Source organism: Sinohyriopsis cumingii, chromosome 15 (assembly GCF_028554795.1).
Source record: "Sinohyriopsis cumingii isolate HCF-2022 chromosome 15, ASM2855479v2, whole genome shotgun sequence".
Taxonomy (NCBI): Eukaryota; Metazoa; Mollusca; class Bivalvia; order Unionida; family Unionidae; genus Sinohyriopsis; species Sinohyriopsis cumingii.
This window is the reverse complement of record NC_142975.1, coordinates 60,153,259-60,173,057: the sequence shown is the minus strand read 5'-3', so window position 1 is coordinate 60,173,057 and position 19,799 is coordinate 60,153,259. Positions and strand designations below refer to the sequence as shown.

The following is a 19,799-nucleotide window of genomic DNA, read 5'->3' as shown; positions in this document are numbered from 1 at the left end:
GATTTCTTGGACATCTGACAAAACAATGAGTCCTAAAGATCAACATGAATATGGTTTTAATACGAGTGATACAAACAGACCATGTTCAACATTGTGTCAGTAGGATCCCTCCAATTTTGAAAGCAGCAAAATCGTTAGCGCCAGAAGTAAATGGAATCAGTTTCAGATGGCGCAAACTTAATTCAGTTATCAGTATAACATCGTGGTATGAGTCTTGTAGACTGGTGATCTGTTTAAGCTTGGGATTCCTTTAGGTTCATGCTATGTGAAAGGTGTACTAAACAAAATTTATCTTACAAATATAACGCATGCATTTATTGTCCAGTTTCCTGAATAAGAAGACGTTTGCACTTGGGATTTCAAAATCCCCCCATGGGATGCCTTAAGTGCAATATCACACAGAAAGGATCAATTTGCCCAGTCACCGTCCATGGGTTGTTCAAGCAGTCTATACCGGCCAATTGGTGCAACTTCTCGTCTGAAAACAAAGAGTGATCAACCATGATATAATTGTAGTGATATTCTGCGAATATATATTCAAGGTCAATCGCTTTTATCTTTTCTATTACTATACATAATTTATAGTTTCGCAGTCAGCAGTGAAATCTCTTACGTGTCTTACGATGAATTAATTCAAGACGACAAAAATGTCCAAAACTTTTCTATGACCATTTCGATGTTTATTTCACAAATTATGCATATGAATTTATCTGAGATTTCAAACAAAATAATCCTCGATTTTTCAGTTCTACAACTAACCAGTGTACATAGCATCTGTACAGAATTATCTACGAGGACGATGATACCATATTTTTAATATGTGTGAATTTTCCACTGAAAATCAAAATTGTATTTGATATATCAATAACTCTCATCAGTGTATTTACACAACAACCAGAACATCTGTCTTCGTGGGTTCTAGTCTCGGCCTATGTGGGTATGTGAGAAAGCTTGCCAGTAGCTTCTCGTGGGTCGGTGGTTCTTTCCGGGATTTTCCCGGGTTCTTCCTCCACCATTAATACTGGCCGCCAGGAATAGCCTATCTTGTACTGAAAAATGGCGTTAAACCCCACAACAACACCAACAACAACCAGAAGATCGGAGGATGTTTTTACATACATTTTCTACTTCGTGTGGTGGCGAAGTTTTGTAGCCAGGCAGATGTATCATCTTAACAAAATGGTGGCAGAAGAGAAGCAGAGGCACAATGCGCATATTGAAGAAAATAGTTTGCTAAGCAGGTAATCTAAAATCTTAACCACTCATATTTATTCAACAAACAATGGTCTTATCTTAGAAAGTAACGGGAGAAATTAGGGGAACAATTTACTATTCATTAACCCTATATTTGGTCTTGCACTCAACTTAAGGTGGAATTGGCCATGTGACATTTATTGAAGTGTGTGTGTGTGTGTGTGTGTGTGTGTGTGTGTGTGTGTGTGATTTGGATTTTTAACGTAGCTTTAACAATTTTTCAGTCATATCGCTACGTTGTCTGCAGTGTGACAGTTTATAGTGATGTCTAGCACTGGGGCATCATGCCGCAGACATGTAGCATGATGTCCCACCCAGTCACATTATCCTGACACCAGGCTGACCAGTCCTAACACTGACCTATTACTGCTGAGCGCCAAGCGAGGCAGCTGTTAGTACCAGTTTTGTAAGTCTTTGGTATGACTCTGCCGGGGTTCGAACAAACGACTTCCCGCATTCGAGGCGGACGCTCTAACCGCTAGGACACTGGAGAGGTTTATTGAAGTAAAACTATACATACCATGATCCAGTTCATTACAGAACTAGTTCTTTCTTTCGTAAAACTTAAAAGTTTGCTACCGATGGTGACTATACATCTTTGATAAGAATATATTATTATTTATGTGACGATAGAGATTTACTAAATGCTTTCTCGAATCATGAGAGCGTTCGTTTCACAGGTCAGAAAACATAAATGTAAGCCAAGAAGTTGTCACTATGTTACTCTTACAAACGGCTAAATACACTTTAAATATTTTACAAGACGAAAATAGTTTTCAAGACAAAAATGTTTTCATGATTTTAGGTAATACAAATGATTTTAAGAATCCGTTGACAAGCAAATGCCATTAGCCACGCTTTGCGTTCCTGGATACTCACATGCACCATGGGATTGAACTCATTTGATCTTCCCCTCAATCTCAATGAATTCAGTGGCGATAAACCATCATGCGATTGTTAAATGTTAACACTTACGAACAATCTGTCATGCAAATATAATGTGACATTTTAAAGAAGGGCGACAAAAGATAAACGATAACTATCGTTTCGAGTTCTTTTACAACCATAATTACTGTGATTTAATTTGCATTCGCAGTGTAATAATTTTATTGCTTTATGGCTGTTGTAAACCATGAATACTTCATAATATCAGTAGAAAAGTGTTCTGTCTTTAAATGCATCTGACCATTCACCAAATAAAGTATTTACTGAATGAGACTTAAAAGAACATTATACTCATCGGCATTTTTGAATTCACAGTATTAAAAAAAAGTAATTAGTTTCCATGGCATCGAAGAGCTGACTCAAGCGAAAACAGAAGCAAGCATGTAGAAATAATCTAACGTCGATTATTTCAATAAATAATGACGAGTTGTTTTCATTTATTGCTACACCATAGCTCGAAAGTTTAAAACTCCTGTGGATACGTTCAGTTAAAATGTTCCATTGATGGATCATTGATAAAACCCGTTTGCATTGTAATTTTTACGTCAGTTACGAGACTTTTTCTAACTTCATTCATTTGTAACTTTAATGTAAATCGCTTAGTCCGCAAACTGTTGATATACTATCTGTTTGATACAAAAATGATATTCCAAGAAAAGGTAAAGCTACACCTTACTGTAGTTTCAGGCGCGACGATTGGCTGAATATACCAACTTACAATAGTTTACGGCACAACGATTGGCTGAACATACCAACGTACAATAGTTTACGGCACAACGATTGGCTGAACATACCAACTTACAATAGTTTACGGCACAACGATTGGCTGAACATACCAATCTCAATAAAGCCAATCAATAAGATCCTAAGATGACGATATTTTTGACATTTGGGATTATTTACAATGAAGGTTGTTTTAAAAACATAAACTTGTGTATATGTATCAACGCACAGGAAACAAACATGACTGTGTAGCATGTCAGAGAGACTGACCAATCTATTTCTGGATTTGCAAGTCGTTTTCTTCAAGGCGAATGACAGAAACAAAGTTGAAATTAGTAACATAAATATGTAAGCTAATTGTGTATTTACGTACTGTTTTTTATGGTGAAACCAAAACCGCAGAATCAGTTAATATATCTGGAAATAATTCTCTACAAAAACGGTTTGATTTAAATTAATTTGTATAGTAATAAATCAGGGAATCTAATTTGGTACAAATACTCTTATACTGCAGCTTGGCATATTTTTTTTTCCTGTATTACATTTTCGGGTGGGGGGGGGACGTTCTTCCGAAGAAGTGATGCATTTTGAAGAAAAAAAATAATATATAGTTCACACTTTTATGCGTTAAATGTAGCTTTATCAATGCTGAAAAAATAGAAATGAAATGAAAATAAATGTCTTACTCTCGCTTCTAAGCACGAAGACGCTCCGTAGAGGATTTCCGCCTCCGCCAAGGAGGCTGCCTAATCCGCTCATCATGCTGCGTCCACGACCCATCCTTCCGCCGCCGGATTGTCCCACTGTATTCATCAATTGCGCCAATGACGCAGCACCGCCTTCTAGATCGGTCGCAGCATCAGGTGGGGGAGTAGTCATCGACATTGCAACGCTAATCACGGCAAGTAAATAGAAAAGTGAACGCATTTTGAAAGATTTGGTGCACTTGTAGCTCTCTTTGTTGCTGGGGTGGAAGACAAAATAGTTATGTGCCTCCGAACCAGTTTTTATACGTACACAACGGCAAGATTGTCACTAGCTATGTTTCTGATTGATATACATGTATTAATATTCCAGTCTCAACTTTCCGAGAGGCAATTTTTCATGCCTTATGAACATATGGACTGGGCATTTATTAGATCTCTCTGAAATGACAGCTATTAATGATACGTGAAATGCATTACACATTGCAAAATTCCTCTCATCCCAATAAAAGAAATGTATGTTTTTTTATTTTTAAAAAAACAATTATATTTTGTTTAAAACAATTCTACGTCTTGTACTTGATTAAAGTTATAGCGGATTATATTAATTATCTCTTACCAAAAGGTGATTTTTATTATGTTTTCCACACCCTATAAACGATGACCACCTGGCCTGAAACCCAATTTCATTTAACTGCTACGCAATAAGACATAATCCACTCCAATTCGCGTCACCTATAAAATGACGCAAAACCAAAAACAAGTTTTCTGCTTTTCGACATGAACAAGGGATTCTCCAACTGACAATAAAAAGCTTGTATCACGCATACCTCAAGGGTGATCCAGATTTTTTACCTGTCAATACCCAGTGACAACAATAAGCATTTTTGTCGTGTGTACAGACTTTTACCCTGTTAGGTACCAGTTTTGTTTCTACTTTTCTTTCTTGATCTGAGCTGGTTTAAAAATGTTAACATGATGTACCACCCAATAAAATATTTGACCTTTTGAGGACATGCGGTTTATATGAAAAACTGAACCTATAATCTCAAGGTATTATAAACATATATTAGTTTTATATATTCTTAAAACTTTTTATGTACAATTTATGGAAGTTCAACACCATTACCGTTCATCTTCTATCTCGTATTGCTTAATGTTAGCCTTTTCAATTTTGAGGGTCGATTTTTTCACAATTCTTAATATTCACCTAATGTTTGTTTTTTACATACTAGTACTTCAGATGTACATTTGTTTGGAAAGGATTATCTGCCTATGGGTGTTGTTCACATTTTTATATTGAGTTTCAGAAATTTACCTTTAATCTGCATCACATACAGTCATCACTGTGATGACGTTACGTGTTCACATAGAGAAACAAAAGTAAACAAGTTATAAAAAAAACACGGCTAACAGTATATAATTTGTTTCACAGGAAGTATTTAAAACTAGTTAGTTAGCTTTAGCTACATTTAATGACGCTGACCTGAAATTGTACTGAGCTAGGCCTGCATATAGGATAAAACTGACCACGCTGTGTGGAACGAACTAGCATAATACCAAAAAGCTCGACATCGTATGCGTTTGTGTCTTTGTCTCTCTCGAAATGATTTTGTATGGTGTGTTCTCAAAGATGGATTGACCTTAAGTTCCTATGTTTTTGTTATATATTTGTTGTTGTTGTTTGATTTTAAAACAATTATGAAGAAGACAACAATGGTTTCTTTTTTTTTCAGTAGTTCTGAGCGCGTGGACACCTTCACTGAGACGACTGGTCTGATATGACTTGACTGAGATAGGAAAAATACGTTTAGCAAAACAGCTAGATTTCTCTGTTGCATGGGTGAGAAAATGTGTTTCCCGGGTCCTGTGTTCACGAAACTCGTCAACTTGGTTGCATTTTAAAACTAGCATTTTGAGAGTTCACAATAAACAAACTGACCGAAACAAATCATATTTAAAAATGGCAATACATATAGACACAGATATAGGTAAATTTCTATATTTTCGTACAATTTAACAAATATTGCACCAAAGAAATGGAACAGTTACGACTAATATCAACGTATCTCATATTCGAGTAAGCCTTTCTATTCATGCCCAAATAACCAGGACATCTGCCGTGACCTGGTCCTGAACTCCATTTCATGTAACTACTAGGTTACAAAGTCCCAGACAATTAGACAACATAAATAATGTCGAAGTTATGTAAGGGTGCGACATATGACACCCATATAATAACATAAACATTAAATACGGCACGGCGATGGGTGAGAGCGCAATAATAGGTTCGCTACCTTTTTCGCCTAAATAACATATTCCCCAGCGGACAAGAAAGAACGTAAAAAATGACACTTGCACACAAATTCAGAATTATTGCACAAACACAAGCATGCAAAGTAATCAAAAGGTTAAAAAAAATTTAAAAAATAAATACAAACTACATGCCAGTGGAACATTTCAATGGATTAGTGTTTGAAATATTGATATTGCCCCAGTGGCAACTGTAATTTAACGATATTGCCTCTGCCACTAACTAACTTGTACCCAATTCATGAAATGCATCGGATATATAAATGAACTGACATATACTCCAAAACCACAAAATGATATTTCAAGATTTAACTTCTTTAAAATAAAATCAAGTACCATGCAAAATGCCAGCTACTGAATGCATTGACTTACTTGGATAAATGGTGAAACGTGTTGACCAAATACTTTGCAAACTCGACAAATGATACAAAATTTAGAGTAATTCTTTCGACTGAATATATTACAAAAACGCGGTGAACTGTTTAAGTTTTCATCACGCTCATATTTGCCCGAAAACATTGGAGAAATGTGTACGAGTTGCATTAAGAAATCAACTATCAAAATTTAGGTCAAGCAATTACTGTGTCAGCTTCAGAGCGTCACAAAATTCAAACTTGTATGCAGAATTGCCCGATTCTATCAATTTGCAAACCCTCCTAGCAAAGTTTACAATAATCATTCGGCGCAACAAATGTATCAACTAAAATCAACACTGCAATTGCAGTATTTGTTCAGACAAACGGTGTTAGTTAAAGTCCTAGATGTAGACGACAGATTCTACATAAGGTTCTATCCTAATTTTGTTTTAAGTTTCGGGTCTTCTTTAGAATATTGTTTAAATGAAGATTACATTATCTGAAGCACTGGCACGAACATAATGGGAATAATTCATTCTGATCTACGTTTTGAACCTGAACTTATATAATACAAAGAAAATTGAGGGTTTGTTTGAGAAGATAAACGGAACTATTTCAATTGTGAAGTAAAAGCATTTCACATTTGACACACATGGTTTCGACACAATCACTAAATAATCATTCCACTTGACAAGTGAAAAATGTATGTCAATTGCATACACGCACGCGCACACACACCATATATATATATATATATATATATATATATATATATATGCACACACACAAACACACACACACATACATATATATATATATATATATATATATATATATATATATATATATATATATATATATATATATATATATATATATATAATTTGCCGAATTTTTTAATTTCCTCTTAACACTTTAGTGAAACTGATTTTTCGTTTTGGTAAATAAAGGCTAAAGGCTAAATATTCGCCCTTTACAGCTTTGAAAATGCTTTAACATCGCCAAGACAACTTTGATATTTATTTGACATTTTATTTGAACTTGCTATGTATCGGTTTTAATTAACTGTAAATAATAATCGTTATTTTGTCATAATTTACGCATCTATTAAATGTCTACAGTAAAAGTTAATTTGTCTTATTTTTCATACCGATTAATTCTCAGCAATAGATGTTATTTTGTCTACGTTTTCATACCGATTCCGTGATAACGAAATCTGTCCTGATCTGGTCTTGAACCCCAATGGAGAGACCCACAAGATGACATCGTGCTACATAGTTAAATGATATAATTCATGACAAAATAATGTCAGGTGCGAAACAATACAAATATGGATAACGGGGCCATGGAAAAACTGTAGAAAGAATAAAAGCTTCCCTACGTTTCTACGTAATTAAGACCTTCTAAATCTGGTCAGTAAAGAACACACAAACATACGCACATCCACAAGGGATTATTTTGAACAATAAGCATTTCGCAGTATCGCACAATCACGCAAAACTACCCAAACTAATGAAATCTTCCAAGCTAAATAAACAGAACAATACAGCGGAAAAATTAACTTCAGACTTTTGGTGGGCTTAATGACAATGTACAAGATGCAACAGTTTGAATGGAAAGAAAGGTCTCTCTCTCTCTCTCTCTCTGTGTATATATATATATATATATATATATATATATATATATATATATATATATATATATATATATATATATATATATATATATATTATACATTGTTTTCATTTTTCTATTCCAATATATGCTAGTGATAATGTAACATTGTATGTAGAACTTGACCTTAAGCAAAATCAATTTCATTTTCTACTTAATCTGAATCATTAATTTTTTTATTTTAGTAGAAGTAAACATATTTATTTGGGTCTGGGTCTAGGTAATTGGAAATATACCTGCCTTACCTGATATATTCAATATTCTATATTATAATTTTAGTATCAGACCTTCTAATTATAAATAAGATTTATTTTGTAAACCTTAAGAAGCCTCCAGGTTGTTTTCAATTAGGCAATAGTTATTTTAGAAAATGCTAGTTTTGACCTGAGGTCAAGTAGAGGATTATATAATCATGTTTATCTATAAATTATTCGTTCGTGCTTGAATAACTGAGCAGATTTAATTTTATTATTGTTGTGTCCAGAACTGCTTTTCTCCTAGAAGTTATTTATTATTATTATTTATTTATTCTAATTATTTTTCACTGCAAATATAAAGTGATCTTCAAAATTGAAATAAGGACTTCAATTTATAGTGACTTAAATTTATAGTGACTTGTATTTATAGTGAAAATTCAAATAAGGATTTAATTCCTGGATAGTATTGTTGTGATGCATAAAAAGACTGTTAGCTCATCACCATTATACAGGCCATTATAGGCACATCAACACTTTGTATTTAACTAGGATTTCCATTAACGTTTGTTCAGGACTTTAATCATGAGGACTTGTGTCTGTAATTATATGATTATTTAGAATTTAACTCGCAATACCGTGAGTTCCTGTTTTGTTTTTCATGTTGCATTCTGATAGGAAAATTTTGAATTTTACAATGCTTGGTACTTATCTTTTTTCCTATTACATATTTTAAGACAACAGAGTTCTAATAAATAAATAAATATATATATATATATATATATATATATATATATATATATATATATATATATATATATATATATATATATATATATATATATATGTGTGTGTGTGTGTGTGTGTGTGTGTGTGTGTGTGTGTGATAAAATGTAACAGTGTAAGAAATTGATTTCGCCGCAGTCGACATAAAAGGGCTCTAGCTACTTGAGCGATATCAACATTTCAACTTCTTCCTTGATCCACTGAGTAGCTGCCATTAGATAATTAGATATATTTTCACCCGTAACCATTTTTCCTTTTCCTTCATTTTCTCTCTCTCTCTCTCTCTCTCTCTCTCTCTCTCTCTCTCTCTCTCCAAAAATAATAATAGTTGACAAATAAAGCATTCCATCTCTATATACGCACGAGATGCTGGTAAAAATACCCATAGAGCACACTCCAAACCACATCAGGTAGAGTTAAAGTATTAGCTTAATTTTTCATGCAAATTATCATTATCTTACCAAGACAGGTATCAATCTGTAGCGTCATCTTCTTTGTCAAAATATCTCGTAAACATGGGCGCCCGCAGACTTGTTTCGGGGGCGGGGAGAGGGAGACGTGCAGTGGTCACCTATTAAGTTTTAGGGATATTGGTGAAAATATGTTTAGAGGTGAAATCTCGTGGGGGAAGTGCCCCTTTGCCCCTATATTCGGGCACATACTCACAAACCCTACTATACACGATATAATAGAAAAGAATATTCCTCGCTTTTTAGTAGTCAAAGGAAATCACTTATACATATCTATATGCAGAAAAATAATCATCTTCAACTATATATCAAAGGTAAGTCTCTCGAGTTGAACAGATGAAAATAAAACTTGCAATTCTTAACACCTACACAAAATAATGGATATCTAATCCATCCATCCATCCGACCATCCGTCCGTCCGTCCATCCATCCATCCATCAATCTGGCGAATAACAATCCTTTCAAGTGCAGTGGATCGGGCAAGGGATCACGTTTCTCAGCGATTAAATTAAGATAAATGCGATAAACTGACAACGCATAGTGCAAAACTAGTTTATCACAAGCCAGAGCGTTTTCGACTCTAAATGGGTCTTTTTCCAAGGCAAATACAAAACTGATACAAGACAAACAAATAAACAGAAAAAAATCGTTCAGGTTACAACGTTTTACATGGCTATTTCTATAAGCTTGACTATTTTTAAGTTACAACTAGTTTACGTCAACTGGATGCTGATGCTGAACAATATTTCATATTGACCTAGAAATTGATGAGCCATATCGCCATCTGTTATTTTATGTAAATCTATGTATCCACAAATTATATCCCGGGTATTGCATTTGTATAGTAGTAGTTATAGGTTATTGGGTGCTCAATAAGCAGATTTCGATAATTATTTAAAACAAAATGTACCGGCTGCTAAAAGATAATTGCATTTGTGTGTGGCTGTATTTTCATAGTCTTCTTGGTTTAAACTGCATAGTTTCAATGTTCTAAGACGGCGTATCCAGTAAGATTCCTTTTCTTTCCTGGTTTCGGAACTTGTGAGCAATTGCAATAAGTGTTCTGTCACTGAAAGTGTAGCCACGGGAGAAGTGCTCTTCAACTGGACTTTGTACAGCTTCATTGTCATCCAATCAGATCTATGAATGTTGATCCTTTTGTGAATCTTTTCAGCTTCTCCGACATACTGAAGGCTACAGATCTTACATGTGATGAGATAAATGACATTCTCTGTTTTGCATGTTTTGTTTCGACCATGTATGTACAGGTTTTCGCTAGTCGCTGCGCTAGAAAAGTGCTGGTCTCCATCATATATGGACAGGTTTTGCGCCTTATATCGCCACGGGGGCCCAGAGTTACTATGGTGGTCTTGGTTAGTGATTGGCCTTAGCTCCGCCCTGACTAGGATGTCACACACACACACACACACACACACACACACTGACTACATAAGAACAGAAGAGAATAAATAACTATATGTCTAAAGAAAATCTATTTTTAAGGTAACCATGTTTGAATGGAAACTTGAAACACGGTAACGCCGCAAAGGCGATTGAAATTTTGAAATTTAATATTGAAATGTATAAGTGTTAGAGAAACTGATATCTCTAGATCTGCGATATTACGAGTATCGCTACTTGGGCGACATCTCGCAAGGGCCTAATTTCTCTTTGCAAATTATGAAATATATCTACCCATTGATATAGTTTCCATATTTAAATCATTCTCTTTATCCTTCAGCATCGTCATATATGTCTCTGTCTCTCTCTCTCTCTCTCTCTCTCTCTCTCTCTCTCTCTGTTTTTGTGGTTAAATCACAAATATTGTGTGCCTATATGGTCGGTCCATTTACTTGTGCAATGAGGATGCCAAACTACAAATCACAACAAAAGAGATCTCAAATATAGCTGTCCTGAAATATTTTTCAATGCGATTCATGTTTAGACAAAACTAACCATGAGCTGTTCTTATTCGATTCCATTATCACCTGTTGTCGAAATACCTCATAAACGCTACAACAAACGATAAAAGATAAAAGTAATATCAAACAGCATGTTTTTCAAAAAGCTATTAATGTGTTCGATTAGTCAACCAACATCAATGGACATTGAAGAGATTGCAAAGCTGAACATTCCATATTAATTCAGTTCAATGATGATTGCCTGATAGCACGCGAACGTTTAGCGGACAAAATCTTTAATATGAGATTTCAGAGGTAACATTATATTCGTTAAAGTATTCGAAGTGGCTTAAGTCTGTAACTGGAACTAAAATAATGGAAAGCATTTTGACTCAGTTCCACGAACGGTGAAAGGACGGAAATCGACTCCCACTATTTTATGAATGCATAACGAGACAGAATGTGCTTGATTTGATACAAAAAGACTTATGAAGAGATCAGAAATGTTTTATAACTCGGCGATAGAGATCTAGGTAATTATCTAAGGTCTGCCAAACGAGGTATATCTCCATGATTTCATCTTTCCTTGATACTGGCATTGCAATTAGCTCGTACATGTAAGGTGATACTTTTAAAATCGCAATAATATCATGGACTTTCAATTGACGATACTAATTATATTTAGCTGACATTGAACCCCTTTTTCAGACATAATATATATCGAGTTGTCTACAGTGTAACATAGTCCCTTATGATCTAATATATTTTTCTTGTGAACCGAAAAAGGTAAGCAGTTTTAAAGATACGTTTTTATCGTGTTTGCCTGCTCGTGGTGATACCAGCCTGGATATATATTGTGTCCTCTTGTATGTTGTGCTTAAACCCAAATATTCGTGTTTAGTACGTATCATTTAATATCTTTTACATATTTCCTTTCGTATATCACAGAAATGTCTATAGAGACCAGGGGCTGTGTAAATTGTTTTATACGCTTTAACATTCGAAACATGTGTGCTATATTTACTTATGTAACGCGTGTTTATCCTCCTTAACTATATGCTTGAATATCCATCAATATATCCATGAAAACAGACAGGCAGATGGACGGCCATTTAATAGAAACATACGTACATATATCATTGTCTGAAGAATTAAGCCGGTATATACAAAGTCACTTACTTTCCATCAATATCAGGTATACAATCAGTGTACAGTAATAAATGATACTACCTTTGGGTTGTCGTTCGAAAATTTATTGAAACTATCTTGCTCGTAGATTGAAAATAATCCTCGTGTGCTACGTTACGAATGTCATTCCTGGATGATCTTGACTCTCTATGTCATAGGGATGGTGACGGCGATACGTGCTGGTCAGTTACAACAAATATTGCTCTGTCACAATAGGTATTAGTTAGACAGTGCTGGTTAATCAGAACAGGCTTTGGTTTGTCACAATTATTAGTAGTCAGAATGCGTTTTTGTTTGTCTTTAGGTATTGGTCAATCAAAATAGATGTGTCTCGGTCATAATATATATTGGTCATTCAAAATATGTCTTGCTTTGTCACAAGAGAAAGTAATCAGTCAGAGTGAGTTATTGTTTATAGTTAGGTGTGTCTGGCCACTCTTTTAAGATTCATATCCCCTAGAGTATGCTAAAGTTCTTGAAGCCCTATAGTGTCACACATTTAATAATAATGTTCACATAGGGTCTGTAAAATGCTAATGTTAAATTCCCATCGGTGACTAGAAATCGCAAATGCTAAATTCACACATCCTCATGTTATTTTCCTATAGGCAACCATAACGCATCGACTCCTTTAACATGAATATCCCAAATGGGCCATATATATGCAGAGTTTATATAATGTTAATTCCCATTAAGTACAAAATCGACGCTTTCCTATTAAATTTCCACAGGGTCCTGTAAAATATGGTTCCTTTTTAACATGGAATTCCTTTTGGGTCCTATGCCGCTCCAACTTTGCCATAATGTTAATTCCAATAAGGCACCATATCAACCCACCCATGTTAAATTTTCCGTAGGGCCCCATGAAATGTGGACAATTTTAAACATGGATTTCCCATTGTAGCGATATAAATTGAGTCATCCCTAATACTGGCTAAGAATGTGGGAAATATTTTGTTTGCGCAACTTTACAGTCAGGCTTACACAGACAATTTATCTACCTTTTCAAGATCAGGCCTTTTTGTAAATTCGCTACTTTTATTGTAATTATTTACAGAAAATAGGACTTTATATTACTTATTAGTGTAGGGTTCTATTGTAAGGACGGTGATTGTCAATTTTATTGTCTAGTATGCGTGTAATGAACATGTACTAGATATGAACAACAAAGGGTAGGTGGGACACGGAAAATTTAACTTTTTAGAAATGATATGTACCTTTACACATGCATGTTTTCAGGGGAGGGGATACCTTTCTGGACGTAGTCTATCAATAAGGAATGAACGTTAGGGTTTAATATTGGAACAACACTTAATCTCATTTATATAAAAACATTAAAGGCGCATAATGGCCAAGCTAATCGATAAATTGCCGTAATTACTCTGTGATTGGGTAACATCACGTGATGTCATTTGGTAAACAAATTACGTGTACGTTTCCTGGTCATTGGCAGAAAGGCGTGTTCCGATTGGCCAGATACTCCTCCGTCATTGGATGGCTTTCATGAACGTCCTCAGCCTATTCCGTTTCTTCTTTTTTATTTTGGTTTTTATTTTGTTTGTTCTTTTTTGCGGTGGTGTTGTTTATTAACATATCTTTTGTCACAATAGCAATAAAATACAGTGGGATTGGGCACAACATAGTCAACACGAAAACGTAATAATAATGAAAAATTGGCTGAGAGAGAGAGAGAGAGAGAGAGAGAGAGAGAGAGAGAGAGAGTCCAGGGTTCGATTAATAAACCTTTCTTTCTAGATACAATATTTGGACAAAAACACTTTTTCAAAAGCATTGTAAGACATATTAAACTGAATGTAATGATATTGCAAATGACCTTATAATATAATGTTGAAGATTATAAGTCGCTTGTTCGGAAACGGGGGGGATAATTAATTGAGATAATCTTGAGCTTGGCTCGCTTTAATGTTGCAGAGTATTAATAATATTTGTCTTTTTCTTCTAGACTATAAACTTCCCGACCCTGTTTCAAACTAGATTGCAACTAGTTGTATTTTGGAAGTCCTGTAACTATTCTTGCCGCTTCAAACTGTTGTTTGTTTGCCCAAATTTTCTGAATCGATTAATGAGCACCCATCCCAGACTACAATGGCATACTCCAAGATAGGCCTGGTATAAGTTGTATACAGTTTGGATAAAATTTGTCTGCTAAGTTTGTATTTTAATTTTCGAAGATTGGCAATTCGATTGACGATGCTATCAATGTGACAAGTCCAATTGGTATTTGACGAAAGTAATAATCCTAGATGGCGATGAGAATCCACATATTTAAGCTCGATATTATCAAACACCAGTTCAGGATTTTTTGCTACGTTTCTGTTCTTGAAAAATATAGCCACTGGGTTTATTTCTGGATTAAACTTTAAGTACTATTGCTTGGACCAGTTATACAATTTTGTTAAATAATTATTCATGATAAGCTCTTTTTAAGCATAAGGGGGTGAATGAAGTAGAGAGAGCCATCTGTGAAAATACGAAGTAGAAAGAGAGAGAGATAGTTTATACCATCGGCAGTATCGTTTACATAGATTAAAACAAGAGTGGCCTAAGCACGGATCTTTGTGGCACCCGTGAGTAAGACTCATGCAAAAGGACCGTTTTTTTTTAATTACTTAAAATAACTTTAAAACCATTTTATCAGATTACCAGAAACACCGTATTTATTTTATTTAAATTATATGCCTCTGTGCCAGACCCAATAAAAAGCTTTTAATAGATCACAAAATACAATACAAGAATTTTGAGATTGTTCTAATTCATTCCATATACAATGGTACATTTCAGTAAGTTGAAAAACACTGGTGTGACCAGCAATGAATCCTGATTGATGCTTATAAAAAGACGATTTTTATATAACTAATTGTATACTTGTTTAAAAATGCAGTTTTCAAAGATTTTTTTCGACACAGCGAAGAAAGAGAGATTGGTCTATAATTGGCATATTCCGTTGTACGCTAGTAAACGACCTTGGATGTAAACAGTGACCATTTTTAACTATTCTCAAGACCGTTTTTACACGTCATAATAACTTCTTTAACTTCATCAATATTTGTGTGTGTCATCAACAAAAGCAGCGAAACAATTTTTAGAGGCTATTGAAATCGAATTATTTCTAAAATTATTTGTATTCAAAGTCGCAGTTATGGCGTCAAAAGTTCAAAATGAAGGTATTTTCATGATGGCCAAAAGGACGTCGAGTGTTATTCACAACACCTATTTTAAAAATATATTCTTCCTACATACAGCTGTATGTTTGTCCGCATACAAATTTACAAACTAGGGAAGCATGTCTACGATTACCTATTTCAGAGAGGTGGAACGGGAGGAGTTTGTCTCTTTTGAACATATGTGTTTGTCTCAATCTAAATGCAGTATATGTAACATTTACCTGTCATTTAAAAGCGTATTATATCACTGTAACGTAATACTACCGACGACGTCACTTAGCATGTATATATTTACACGTTTCCACTCTCATCAAATACGTTAGCGTACATTATATTTCTTCAATTTCAAATTAAAACCACTCGATTAAATGATTTACTCGCAAGCACACTCACGTAAGCACGCATGATCCTTCAACATGCATGGTAATGTCTGTCATTTATAGCAAAATCTTCCGAGGTGGGACTAAACCATCAACAGACTGGTCCTCCAGCCCACACCGATGACGTACATCACAGATCATTAGAGCCTCAGTACACATTGAGAGAAAGAGAGAACTCTAATATGCACTGCTATAAGGAAAGAAACAAAATACAAGATACGCCGTATTTCGCTTATTATTTATTGTGGGCTTTGGTAGAGAAAATTCTGTTCTTCGAAAACATAAGAAAAATGTTAGAATGTTCATCTTATGATCGTTTCGAGTAAAAAAATGTTCCTTTTTTATAGTTGAACATTTCTCTTTTTTAAACACGCAGGTCAACCCACAACCAGCATGGAGTTTTAAAAAACTATCTGTGATTATCTTACACAAAATTAATGTACAATTAAAGCTTCGTAAAAAAAAAAGATGCACGAAAGGATTCCAAATCAATGTTTGATTCAGCTACAAATGTCCAGTTTTTCCATTCGGTGAGGAGATGATGATCACAGTGAAAATGAGTGGAGCAAAATGAACTGTTAAGTTGAACTACATCAACTTTGCTATGATAGTTTGAGCACTTCTATTTTAATCCTCTTTCTATAACCAAAGCATGAAGCATATTGGGTCAATTGGTCCGGCAGGTGAAATCAACTCCTGTAAGCACCGGAAACCGGCCAAATCCCTGAAGGTGTCGCCTGAAAATAAATACAGTTAGATCAGAATCGCTATCTTTGCCGCATTTTCTTGAATATAACCAACTTAACACATTAAGATTTGGATGCAAAGAGTTTTTAATTTCGCTATCTTTTCATTGAATTTGTCTTAATATTAGCTTTGAATTTTTAAAATAAATATACATTGTAAACTGCACCAAAATATGGAACAATGAAGAATATATTACAGTTAATAAGTGTAAACAAGAAAGAATCCAAACACTCCTCTTCAATTAGCAGCAGAAATCGCGATGCGCGTTTGAGGAATACCATAATATAGCTGTCTTCGGTTGCATCAATAATTTGGTCCTTGCATGGAAAAACTAAATTTCCGTTTGCACAAATTATACCCCTCCTGTCAGAATTCCTCAGAATTGAACTCTATGCAATGGAAATCAACGCAAGAGATGACGTCTGTTTAAATGTAACTAATAAATGACTTTTATTTCCTCTTGACAGAAGATCCCCATTTCTCTAATCAACGCTGGATTGAACAAAAAGAGTCTAAACATCATAGGCGTAGGTTAGACACAATTCTGCGATCTTTTCAAACTAATGAGGCTTAACGAGTTGAAGCAGTGCATTTTTGTAATGTGTTTTAGTATTATTATTATTATTAATTCTTGATTATGGCGGAAGGTAGGATAATCTACTACCTTTTCATTTATCACGACTTGCAATATGATGGAAAGAAAATTTCGCGTAGCAGTGTATTTTTATGTGTGAATGCAATTAAATAAAGCACTTTCAATTGTCTCTGGTTCTGAAAACTACATCGAAGTATAAATAACTGTAAATAGAAATTACCCACATCCTTTTTCAGAAAGTGAACAAAAGTTTTAGATGTAGAAAAAGTAATTGTTTTGCATATAGCTTATAGATCAAAAAGTTACACTAACGCAAACATATATTTAATACTTCAGAAACAAATATGTTTTTTCAATATGGCTACATAAGATAATCGTTTTGAAAAACAGGTTTCACATATATAAATTGTGTTTTTGCTATTAGGGTTGGAAAATAATTTGATCTACTCCAAAACCTATAAAACCAATCACAACAGAGATCGTTTAAAAATAAATGAAAACGTTTCGACTACATAATTAAATTGCATTAGAAATCTAACCGAACGGGACCTCATTAGTGCTGATAAAAACTTTTATCTAGCACCTAATTAACTTTATATTTTTATGGGTAATATTGGGTGCTGAAAACAATGCAGTGGCCTAGGAGAAAATACTAATTTAGTAATTGTATTCATGGTGTCACTTAATTTCATTTATTTAAGCTTTTGGAGGATAAAAAGTTTAGATAGATATACTGGTAAATAAAGGATAATCTTAATAAAACTTGGGTTAGATGGATTTTACAATTGCTTCTTTTAGACCCAAAATCATTTCCCTCGACTTACTTCATTTCAACTCCATTATACTTGTGAACTTTCCTCTGAAATATAAATTCCCGAAGATAAGAGAAGCGGGGGTGGGGGTGGGGATGTTGTTTTTGTAGGCATAACGCACATGCTAAACAGTATATGGCGGCAGAAATATCTGGCAGAGGAAAATCCGGGAAAACCCCGAGATGAAAATCCACCGAGCTACTGGCAACGATTGTCACATACCCGAACCGAGACTTAAACTCACAAGAACATGTGAGATGTCAGTGATATGTAACGGCAAGCGTCTTAGACCACGTGACCCCCCGGGGGCCCTCTAAGATTACTGAGATATGGACATGGTGTGAATTAAGAAGCTCCCTTTTTAATTACTGGTATGACATTGTACGAAAGAGGAGTTCACTGTATATATATTTCTACCATTCAGAATATGTGTGCAGTGTTATATTTATTCTCTATTTCTTTGAACTGCACTTCCTATGGTATTGCATGTGCATCGCTAATTCACGTAAAGGAGAGAACCCTCCACCTCGACAAATTGCTGCAAGGTGTAATCGGGTTCAAGCATGCTATGTGTGTTATGAACGCATTCAAACTGATTCAATATGAAGACAAACAAGTTTCATTTGATTTGTTTTAAAAACATTTATCACTATGTATGACACCCCTCATTCAATTGGAAAATAGTTTACTGTCCTCGTAATAGGTTGACCATTGGGTCGGGGAATCATTCCAACGTTACCTTACCCATCTCACATAATCTATGAATAATAAATGTAGTGTAGGAAAAAATAATACACACACATTCAAGTTCGCGTGCACACATTCGAATAGCAGACAATCTCTTGTTGGATAGACAAGTACAAATATACAGCGCCTGTGTAACATAGAATTTGTGATATTATAGTCCTTTGTTTATGTTCACCATCAAATCAGACCATGAAATTAGCTTGCTATCAAACATGCACTGGAAAATATTCATTATTACAAATTTATAAACATTTGTAATACAATTTAAGGAGAGTAACCTACCTGACTAGTATTTCGCGATTTATACTCCAATACTATGATAGTGTTATGTACCAATAATATTGAAGTTTTGACCAAAATGTGACTTAAGTAACAACACATACCTCCAGCTCTGAGCATCATCATGCTGCCAAGGGCACCACCTGAAGTGTTATTGTCAAATATTCCGTTCAACGTCCCACCAGAGGCTGCCATTCCTTGATTGCCGAGGTCAGCGTTTGGTGTACGTGTCGTCATGGAAGTCTGAGCCATTGACAAACCGAGAAGACCGAATATGCATAGGAAGAGCAACATTGTGTTTTGTGTCTCTGTACAAATTTGGCACTTTTGAGGAAAGTTTGAAAGACCATTGCGCGTTGCTGCAAATACTCAAGAATTTATACCTTTTCTGGTGGACTGTCGTTAATGACGTATGCATTACACGTGAGAAAGGTTAATGTCTGCGAATGTCCTGCACGTTTTGCCCCGGGTGTGTATGCAAGTCAACGCTTTTATTTCCTCCAAAGCTGTTACATGTTTGGCGGTTATACTGAGGTCATAATGTCA

General features: G+C 34.8%; 1 long non-coding RNA gene across 1 annotated transcript; it reads right to left on the bottom strand.

Annotated features, from left to right (window-relative positions):
• Window positions 1-16,306: 16,306 nt before the first annotated feature.
• Window positions 16,307-19,577, bottom strand: LOC149781892 (uncharacterized). Its single transcript, XR_016414538.1, has 2 exons — window positions 19,358-19,577; window positions 16,307-16,810 (listed from the first exon to the last, which is right to left on the bottom strand). It is a non-coding gene; the product is annotated as an uncharacterized LOC149781892 (long non-coding RNA).
• Between the last annotated feature and the right edge of the window lie 222 nt (window positions 19,578-19,799).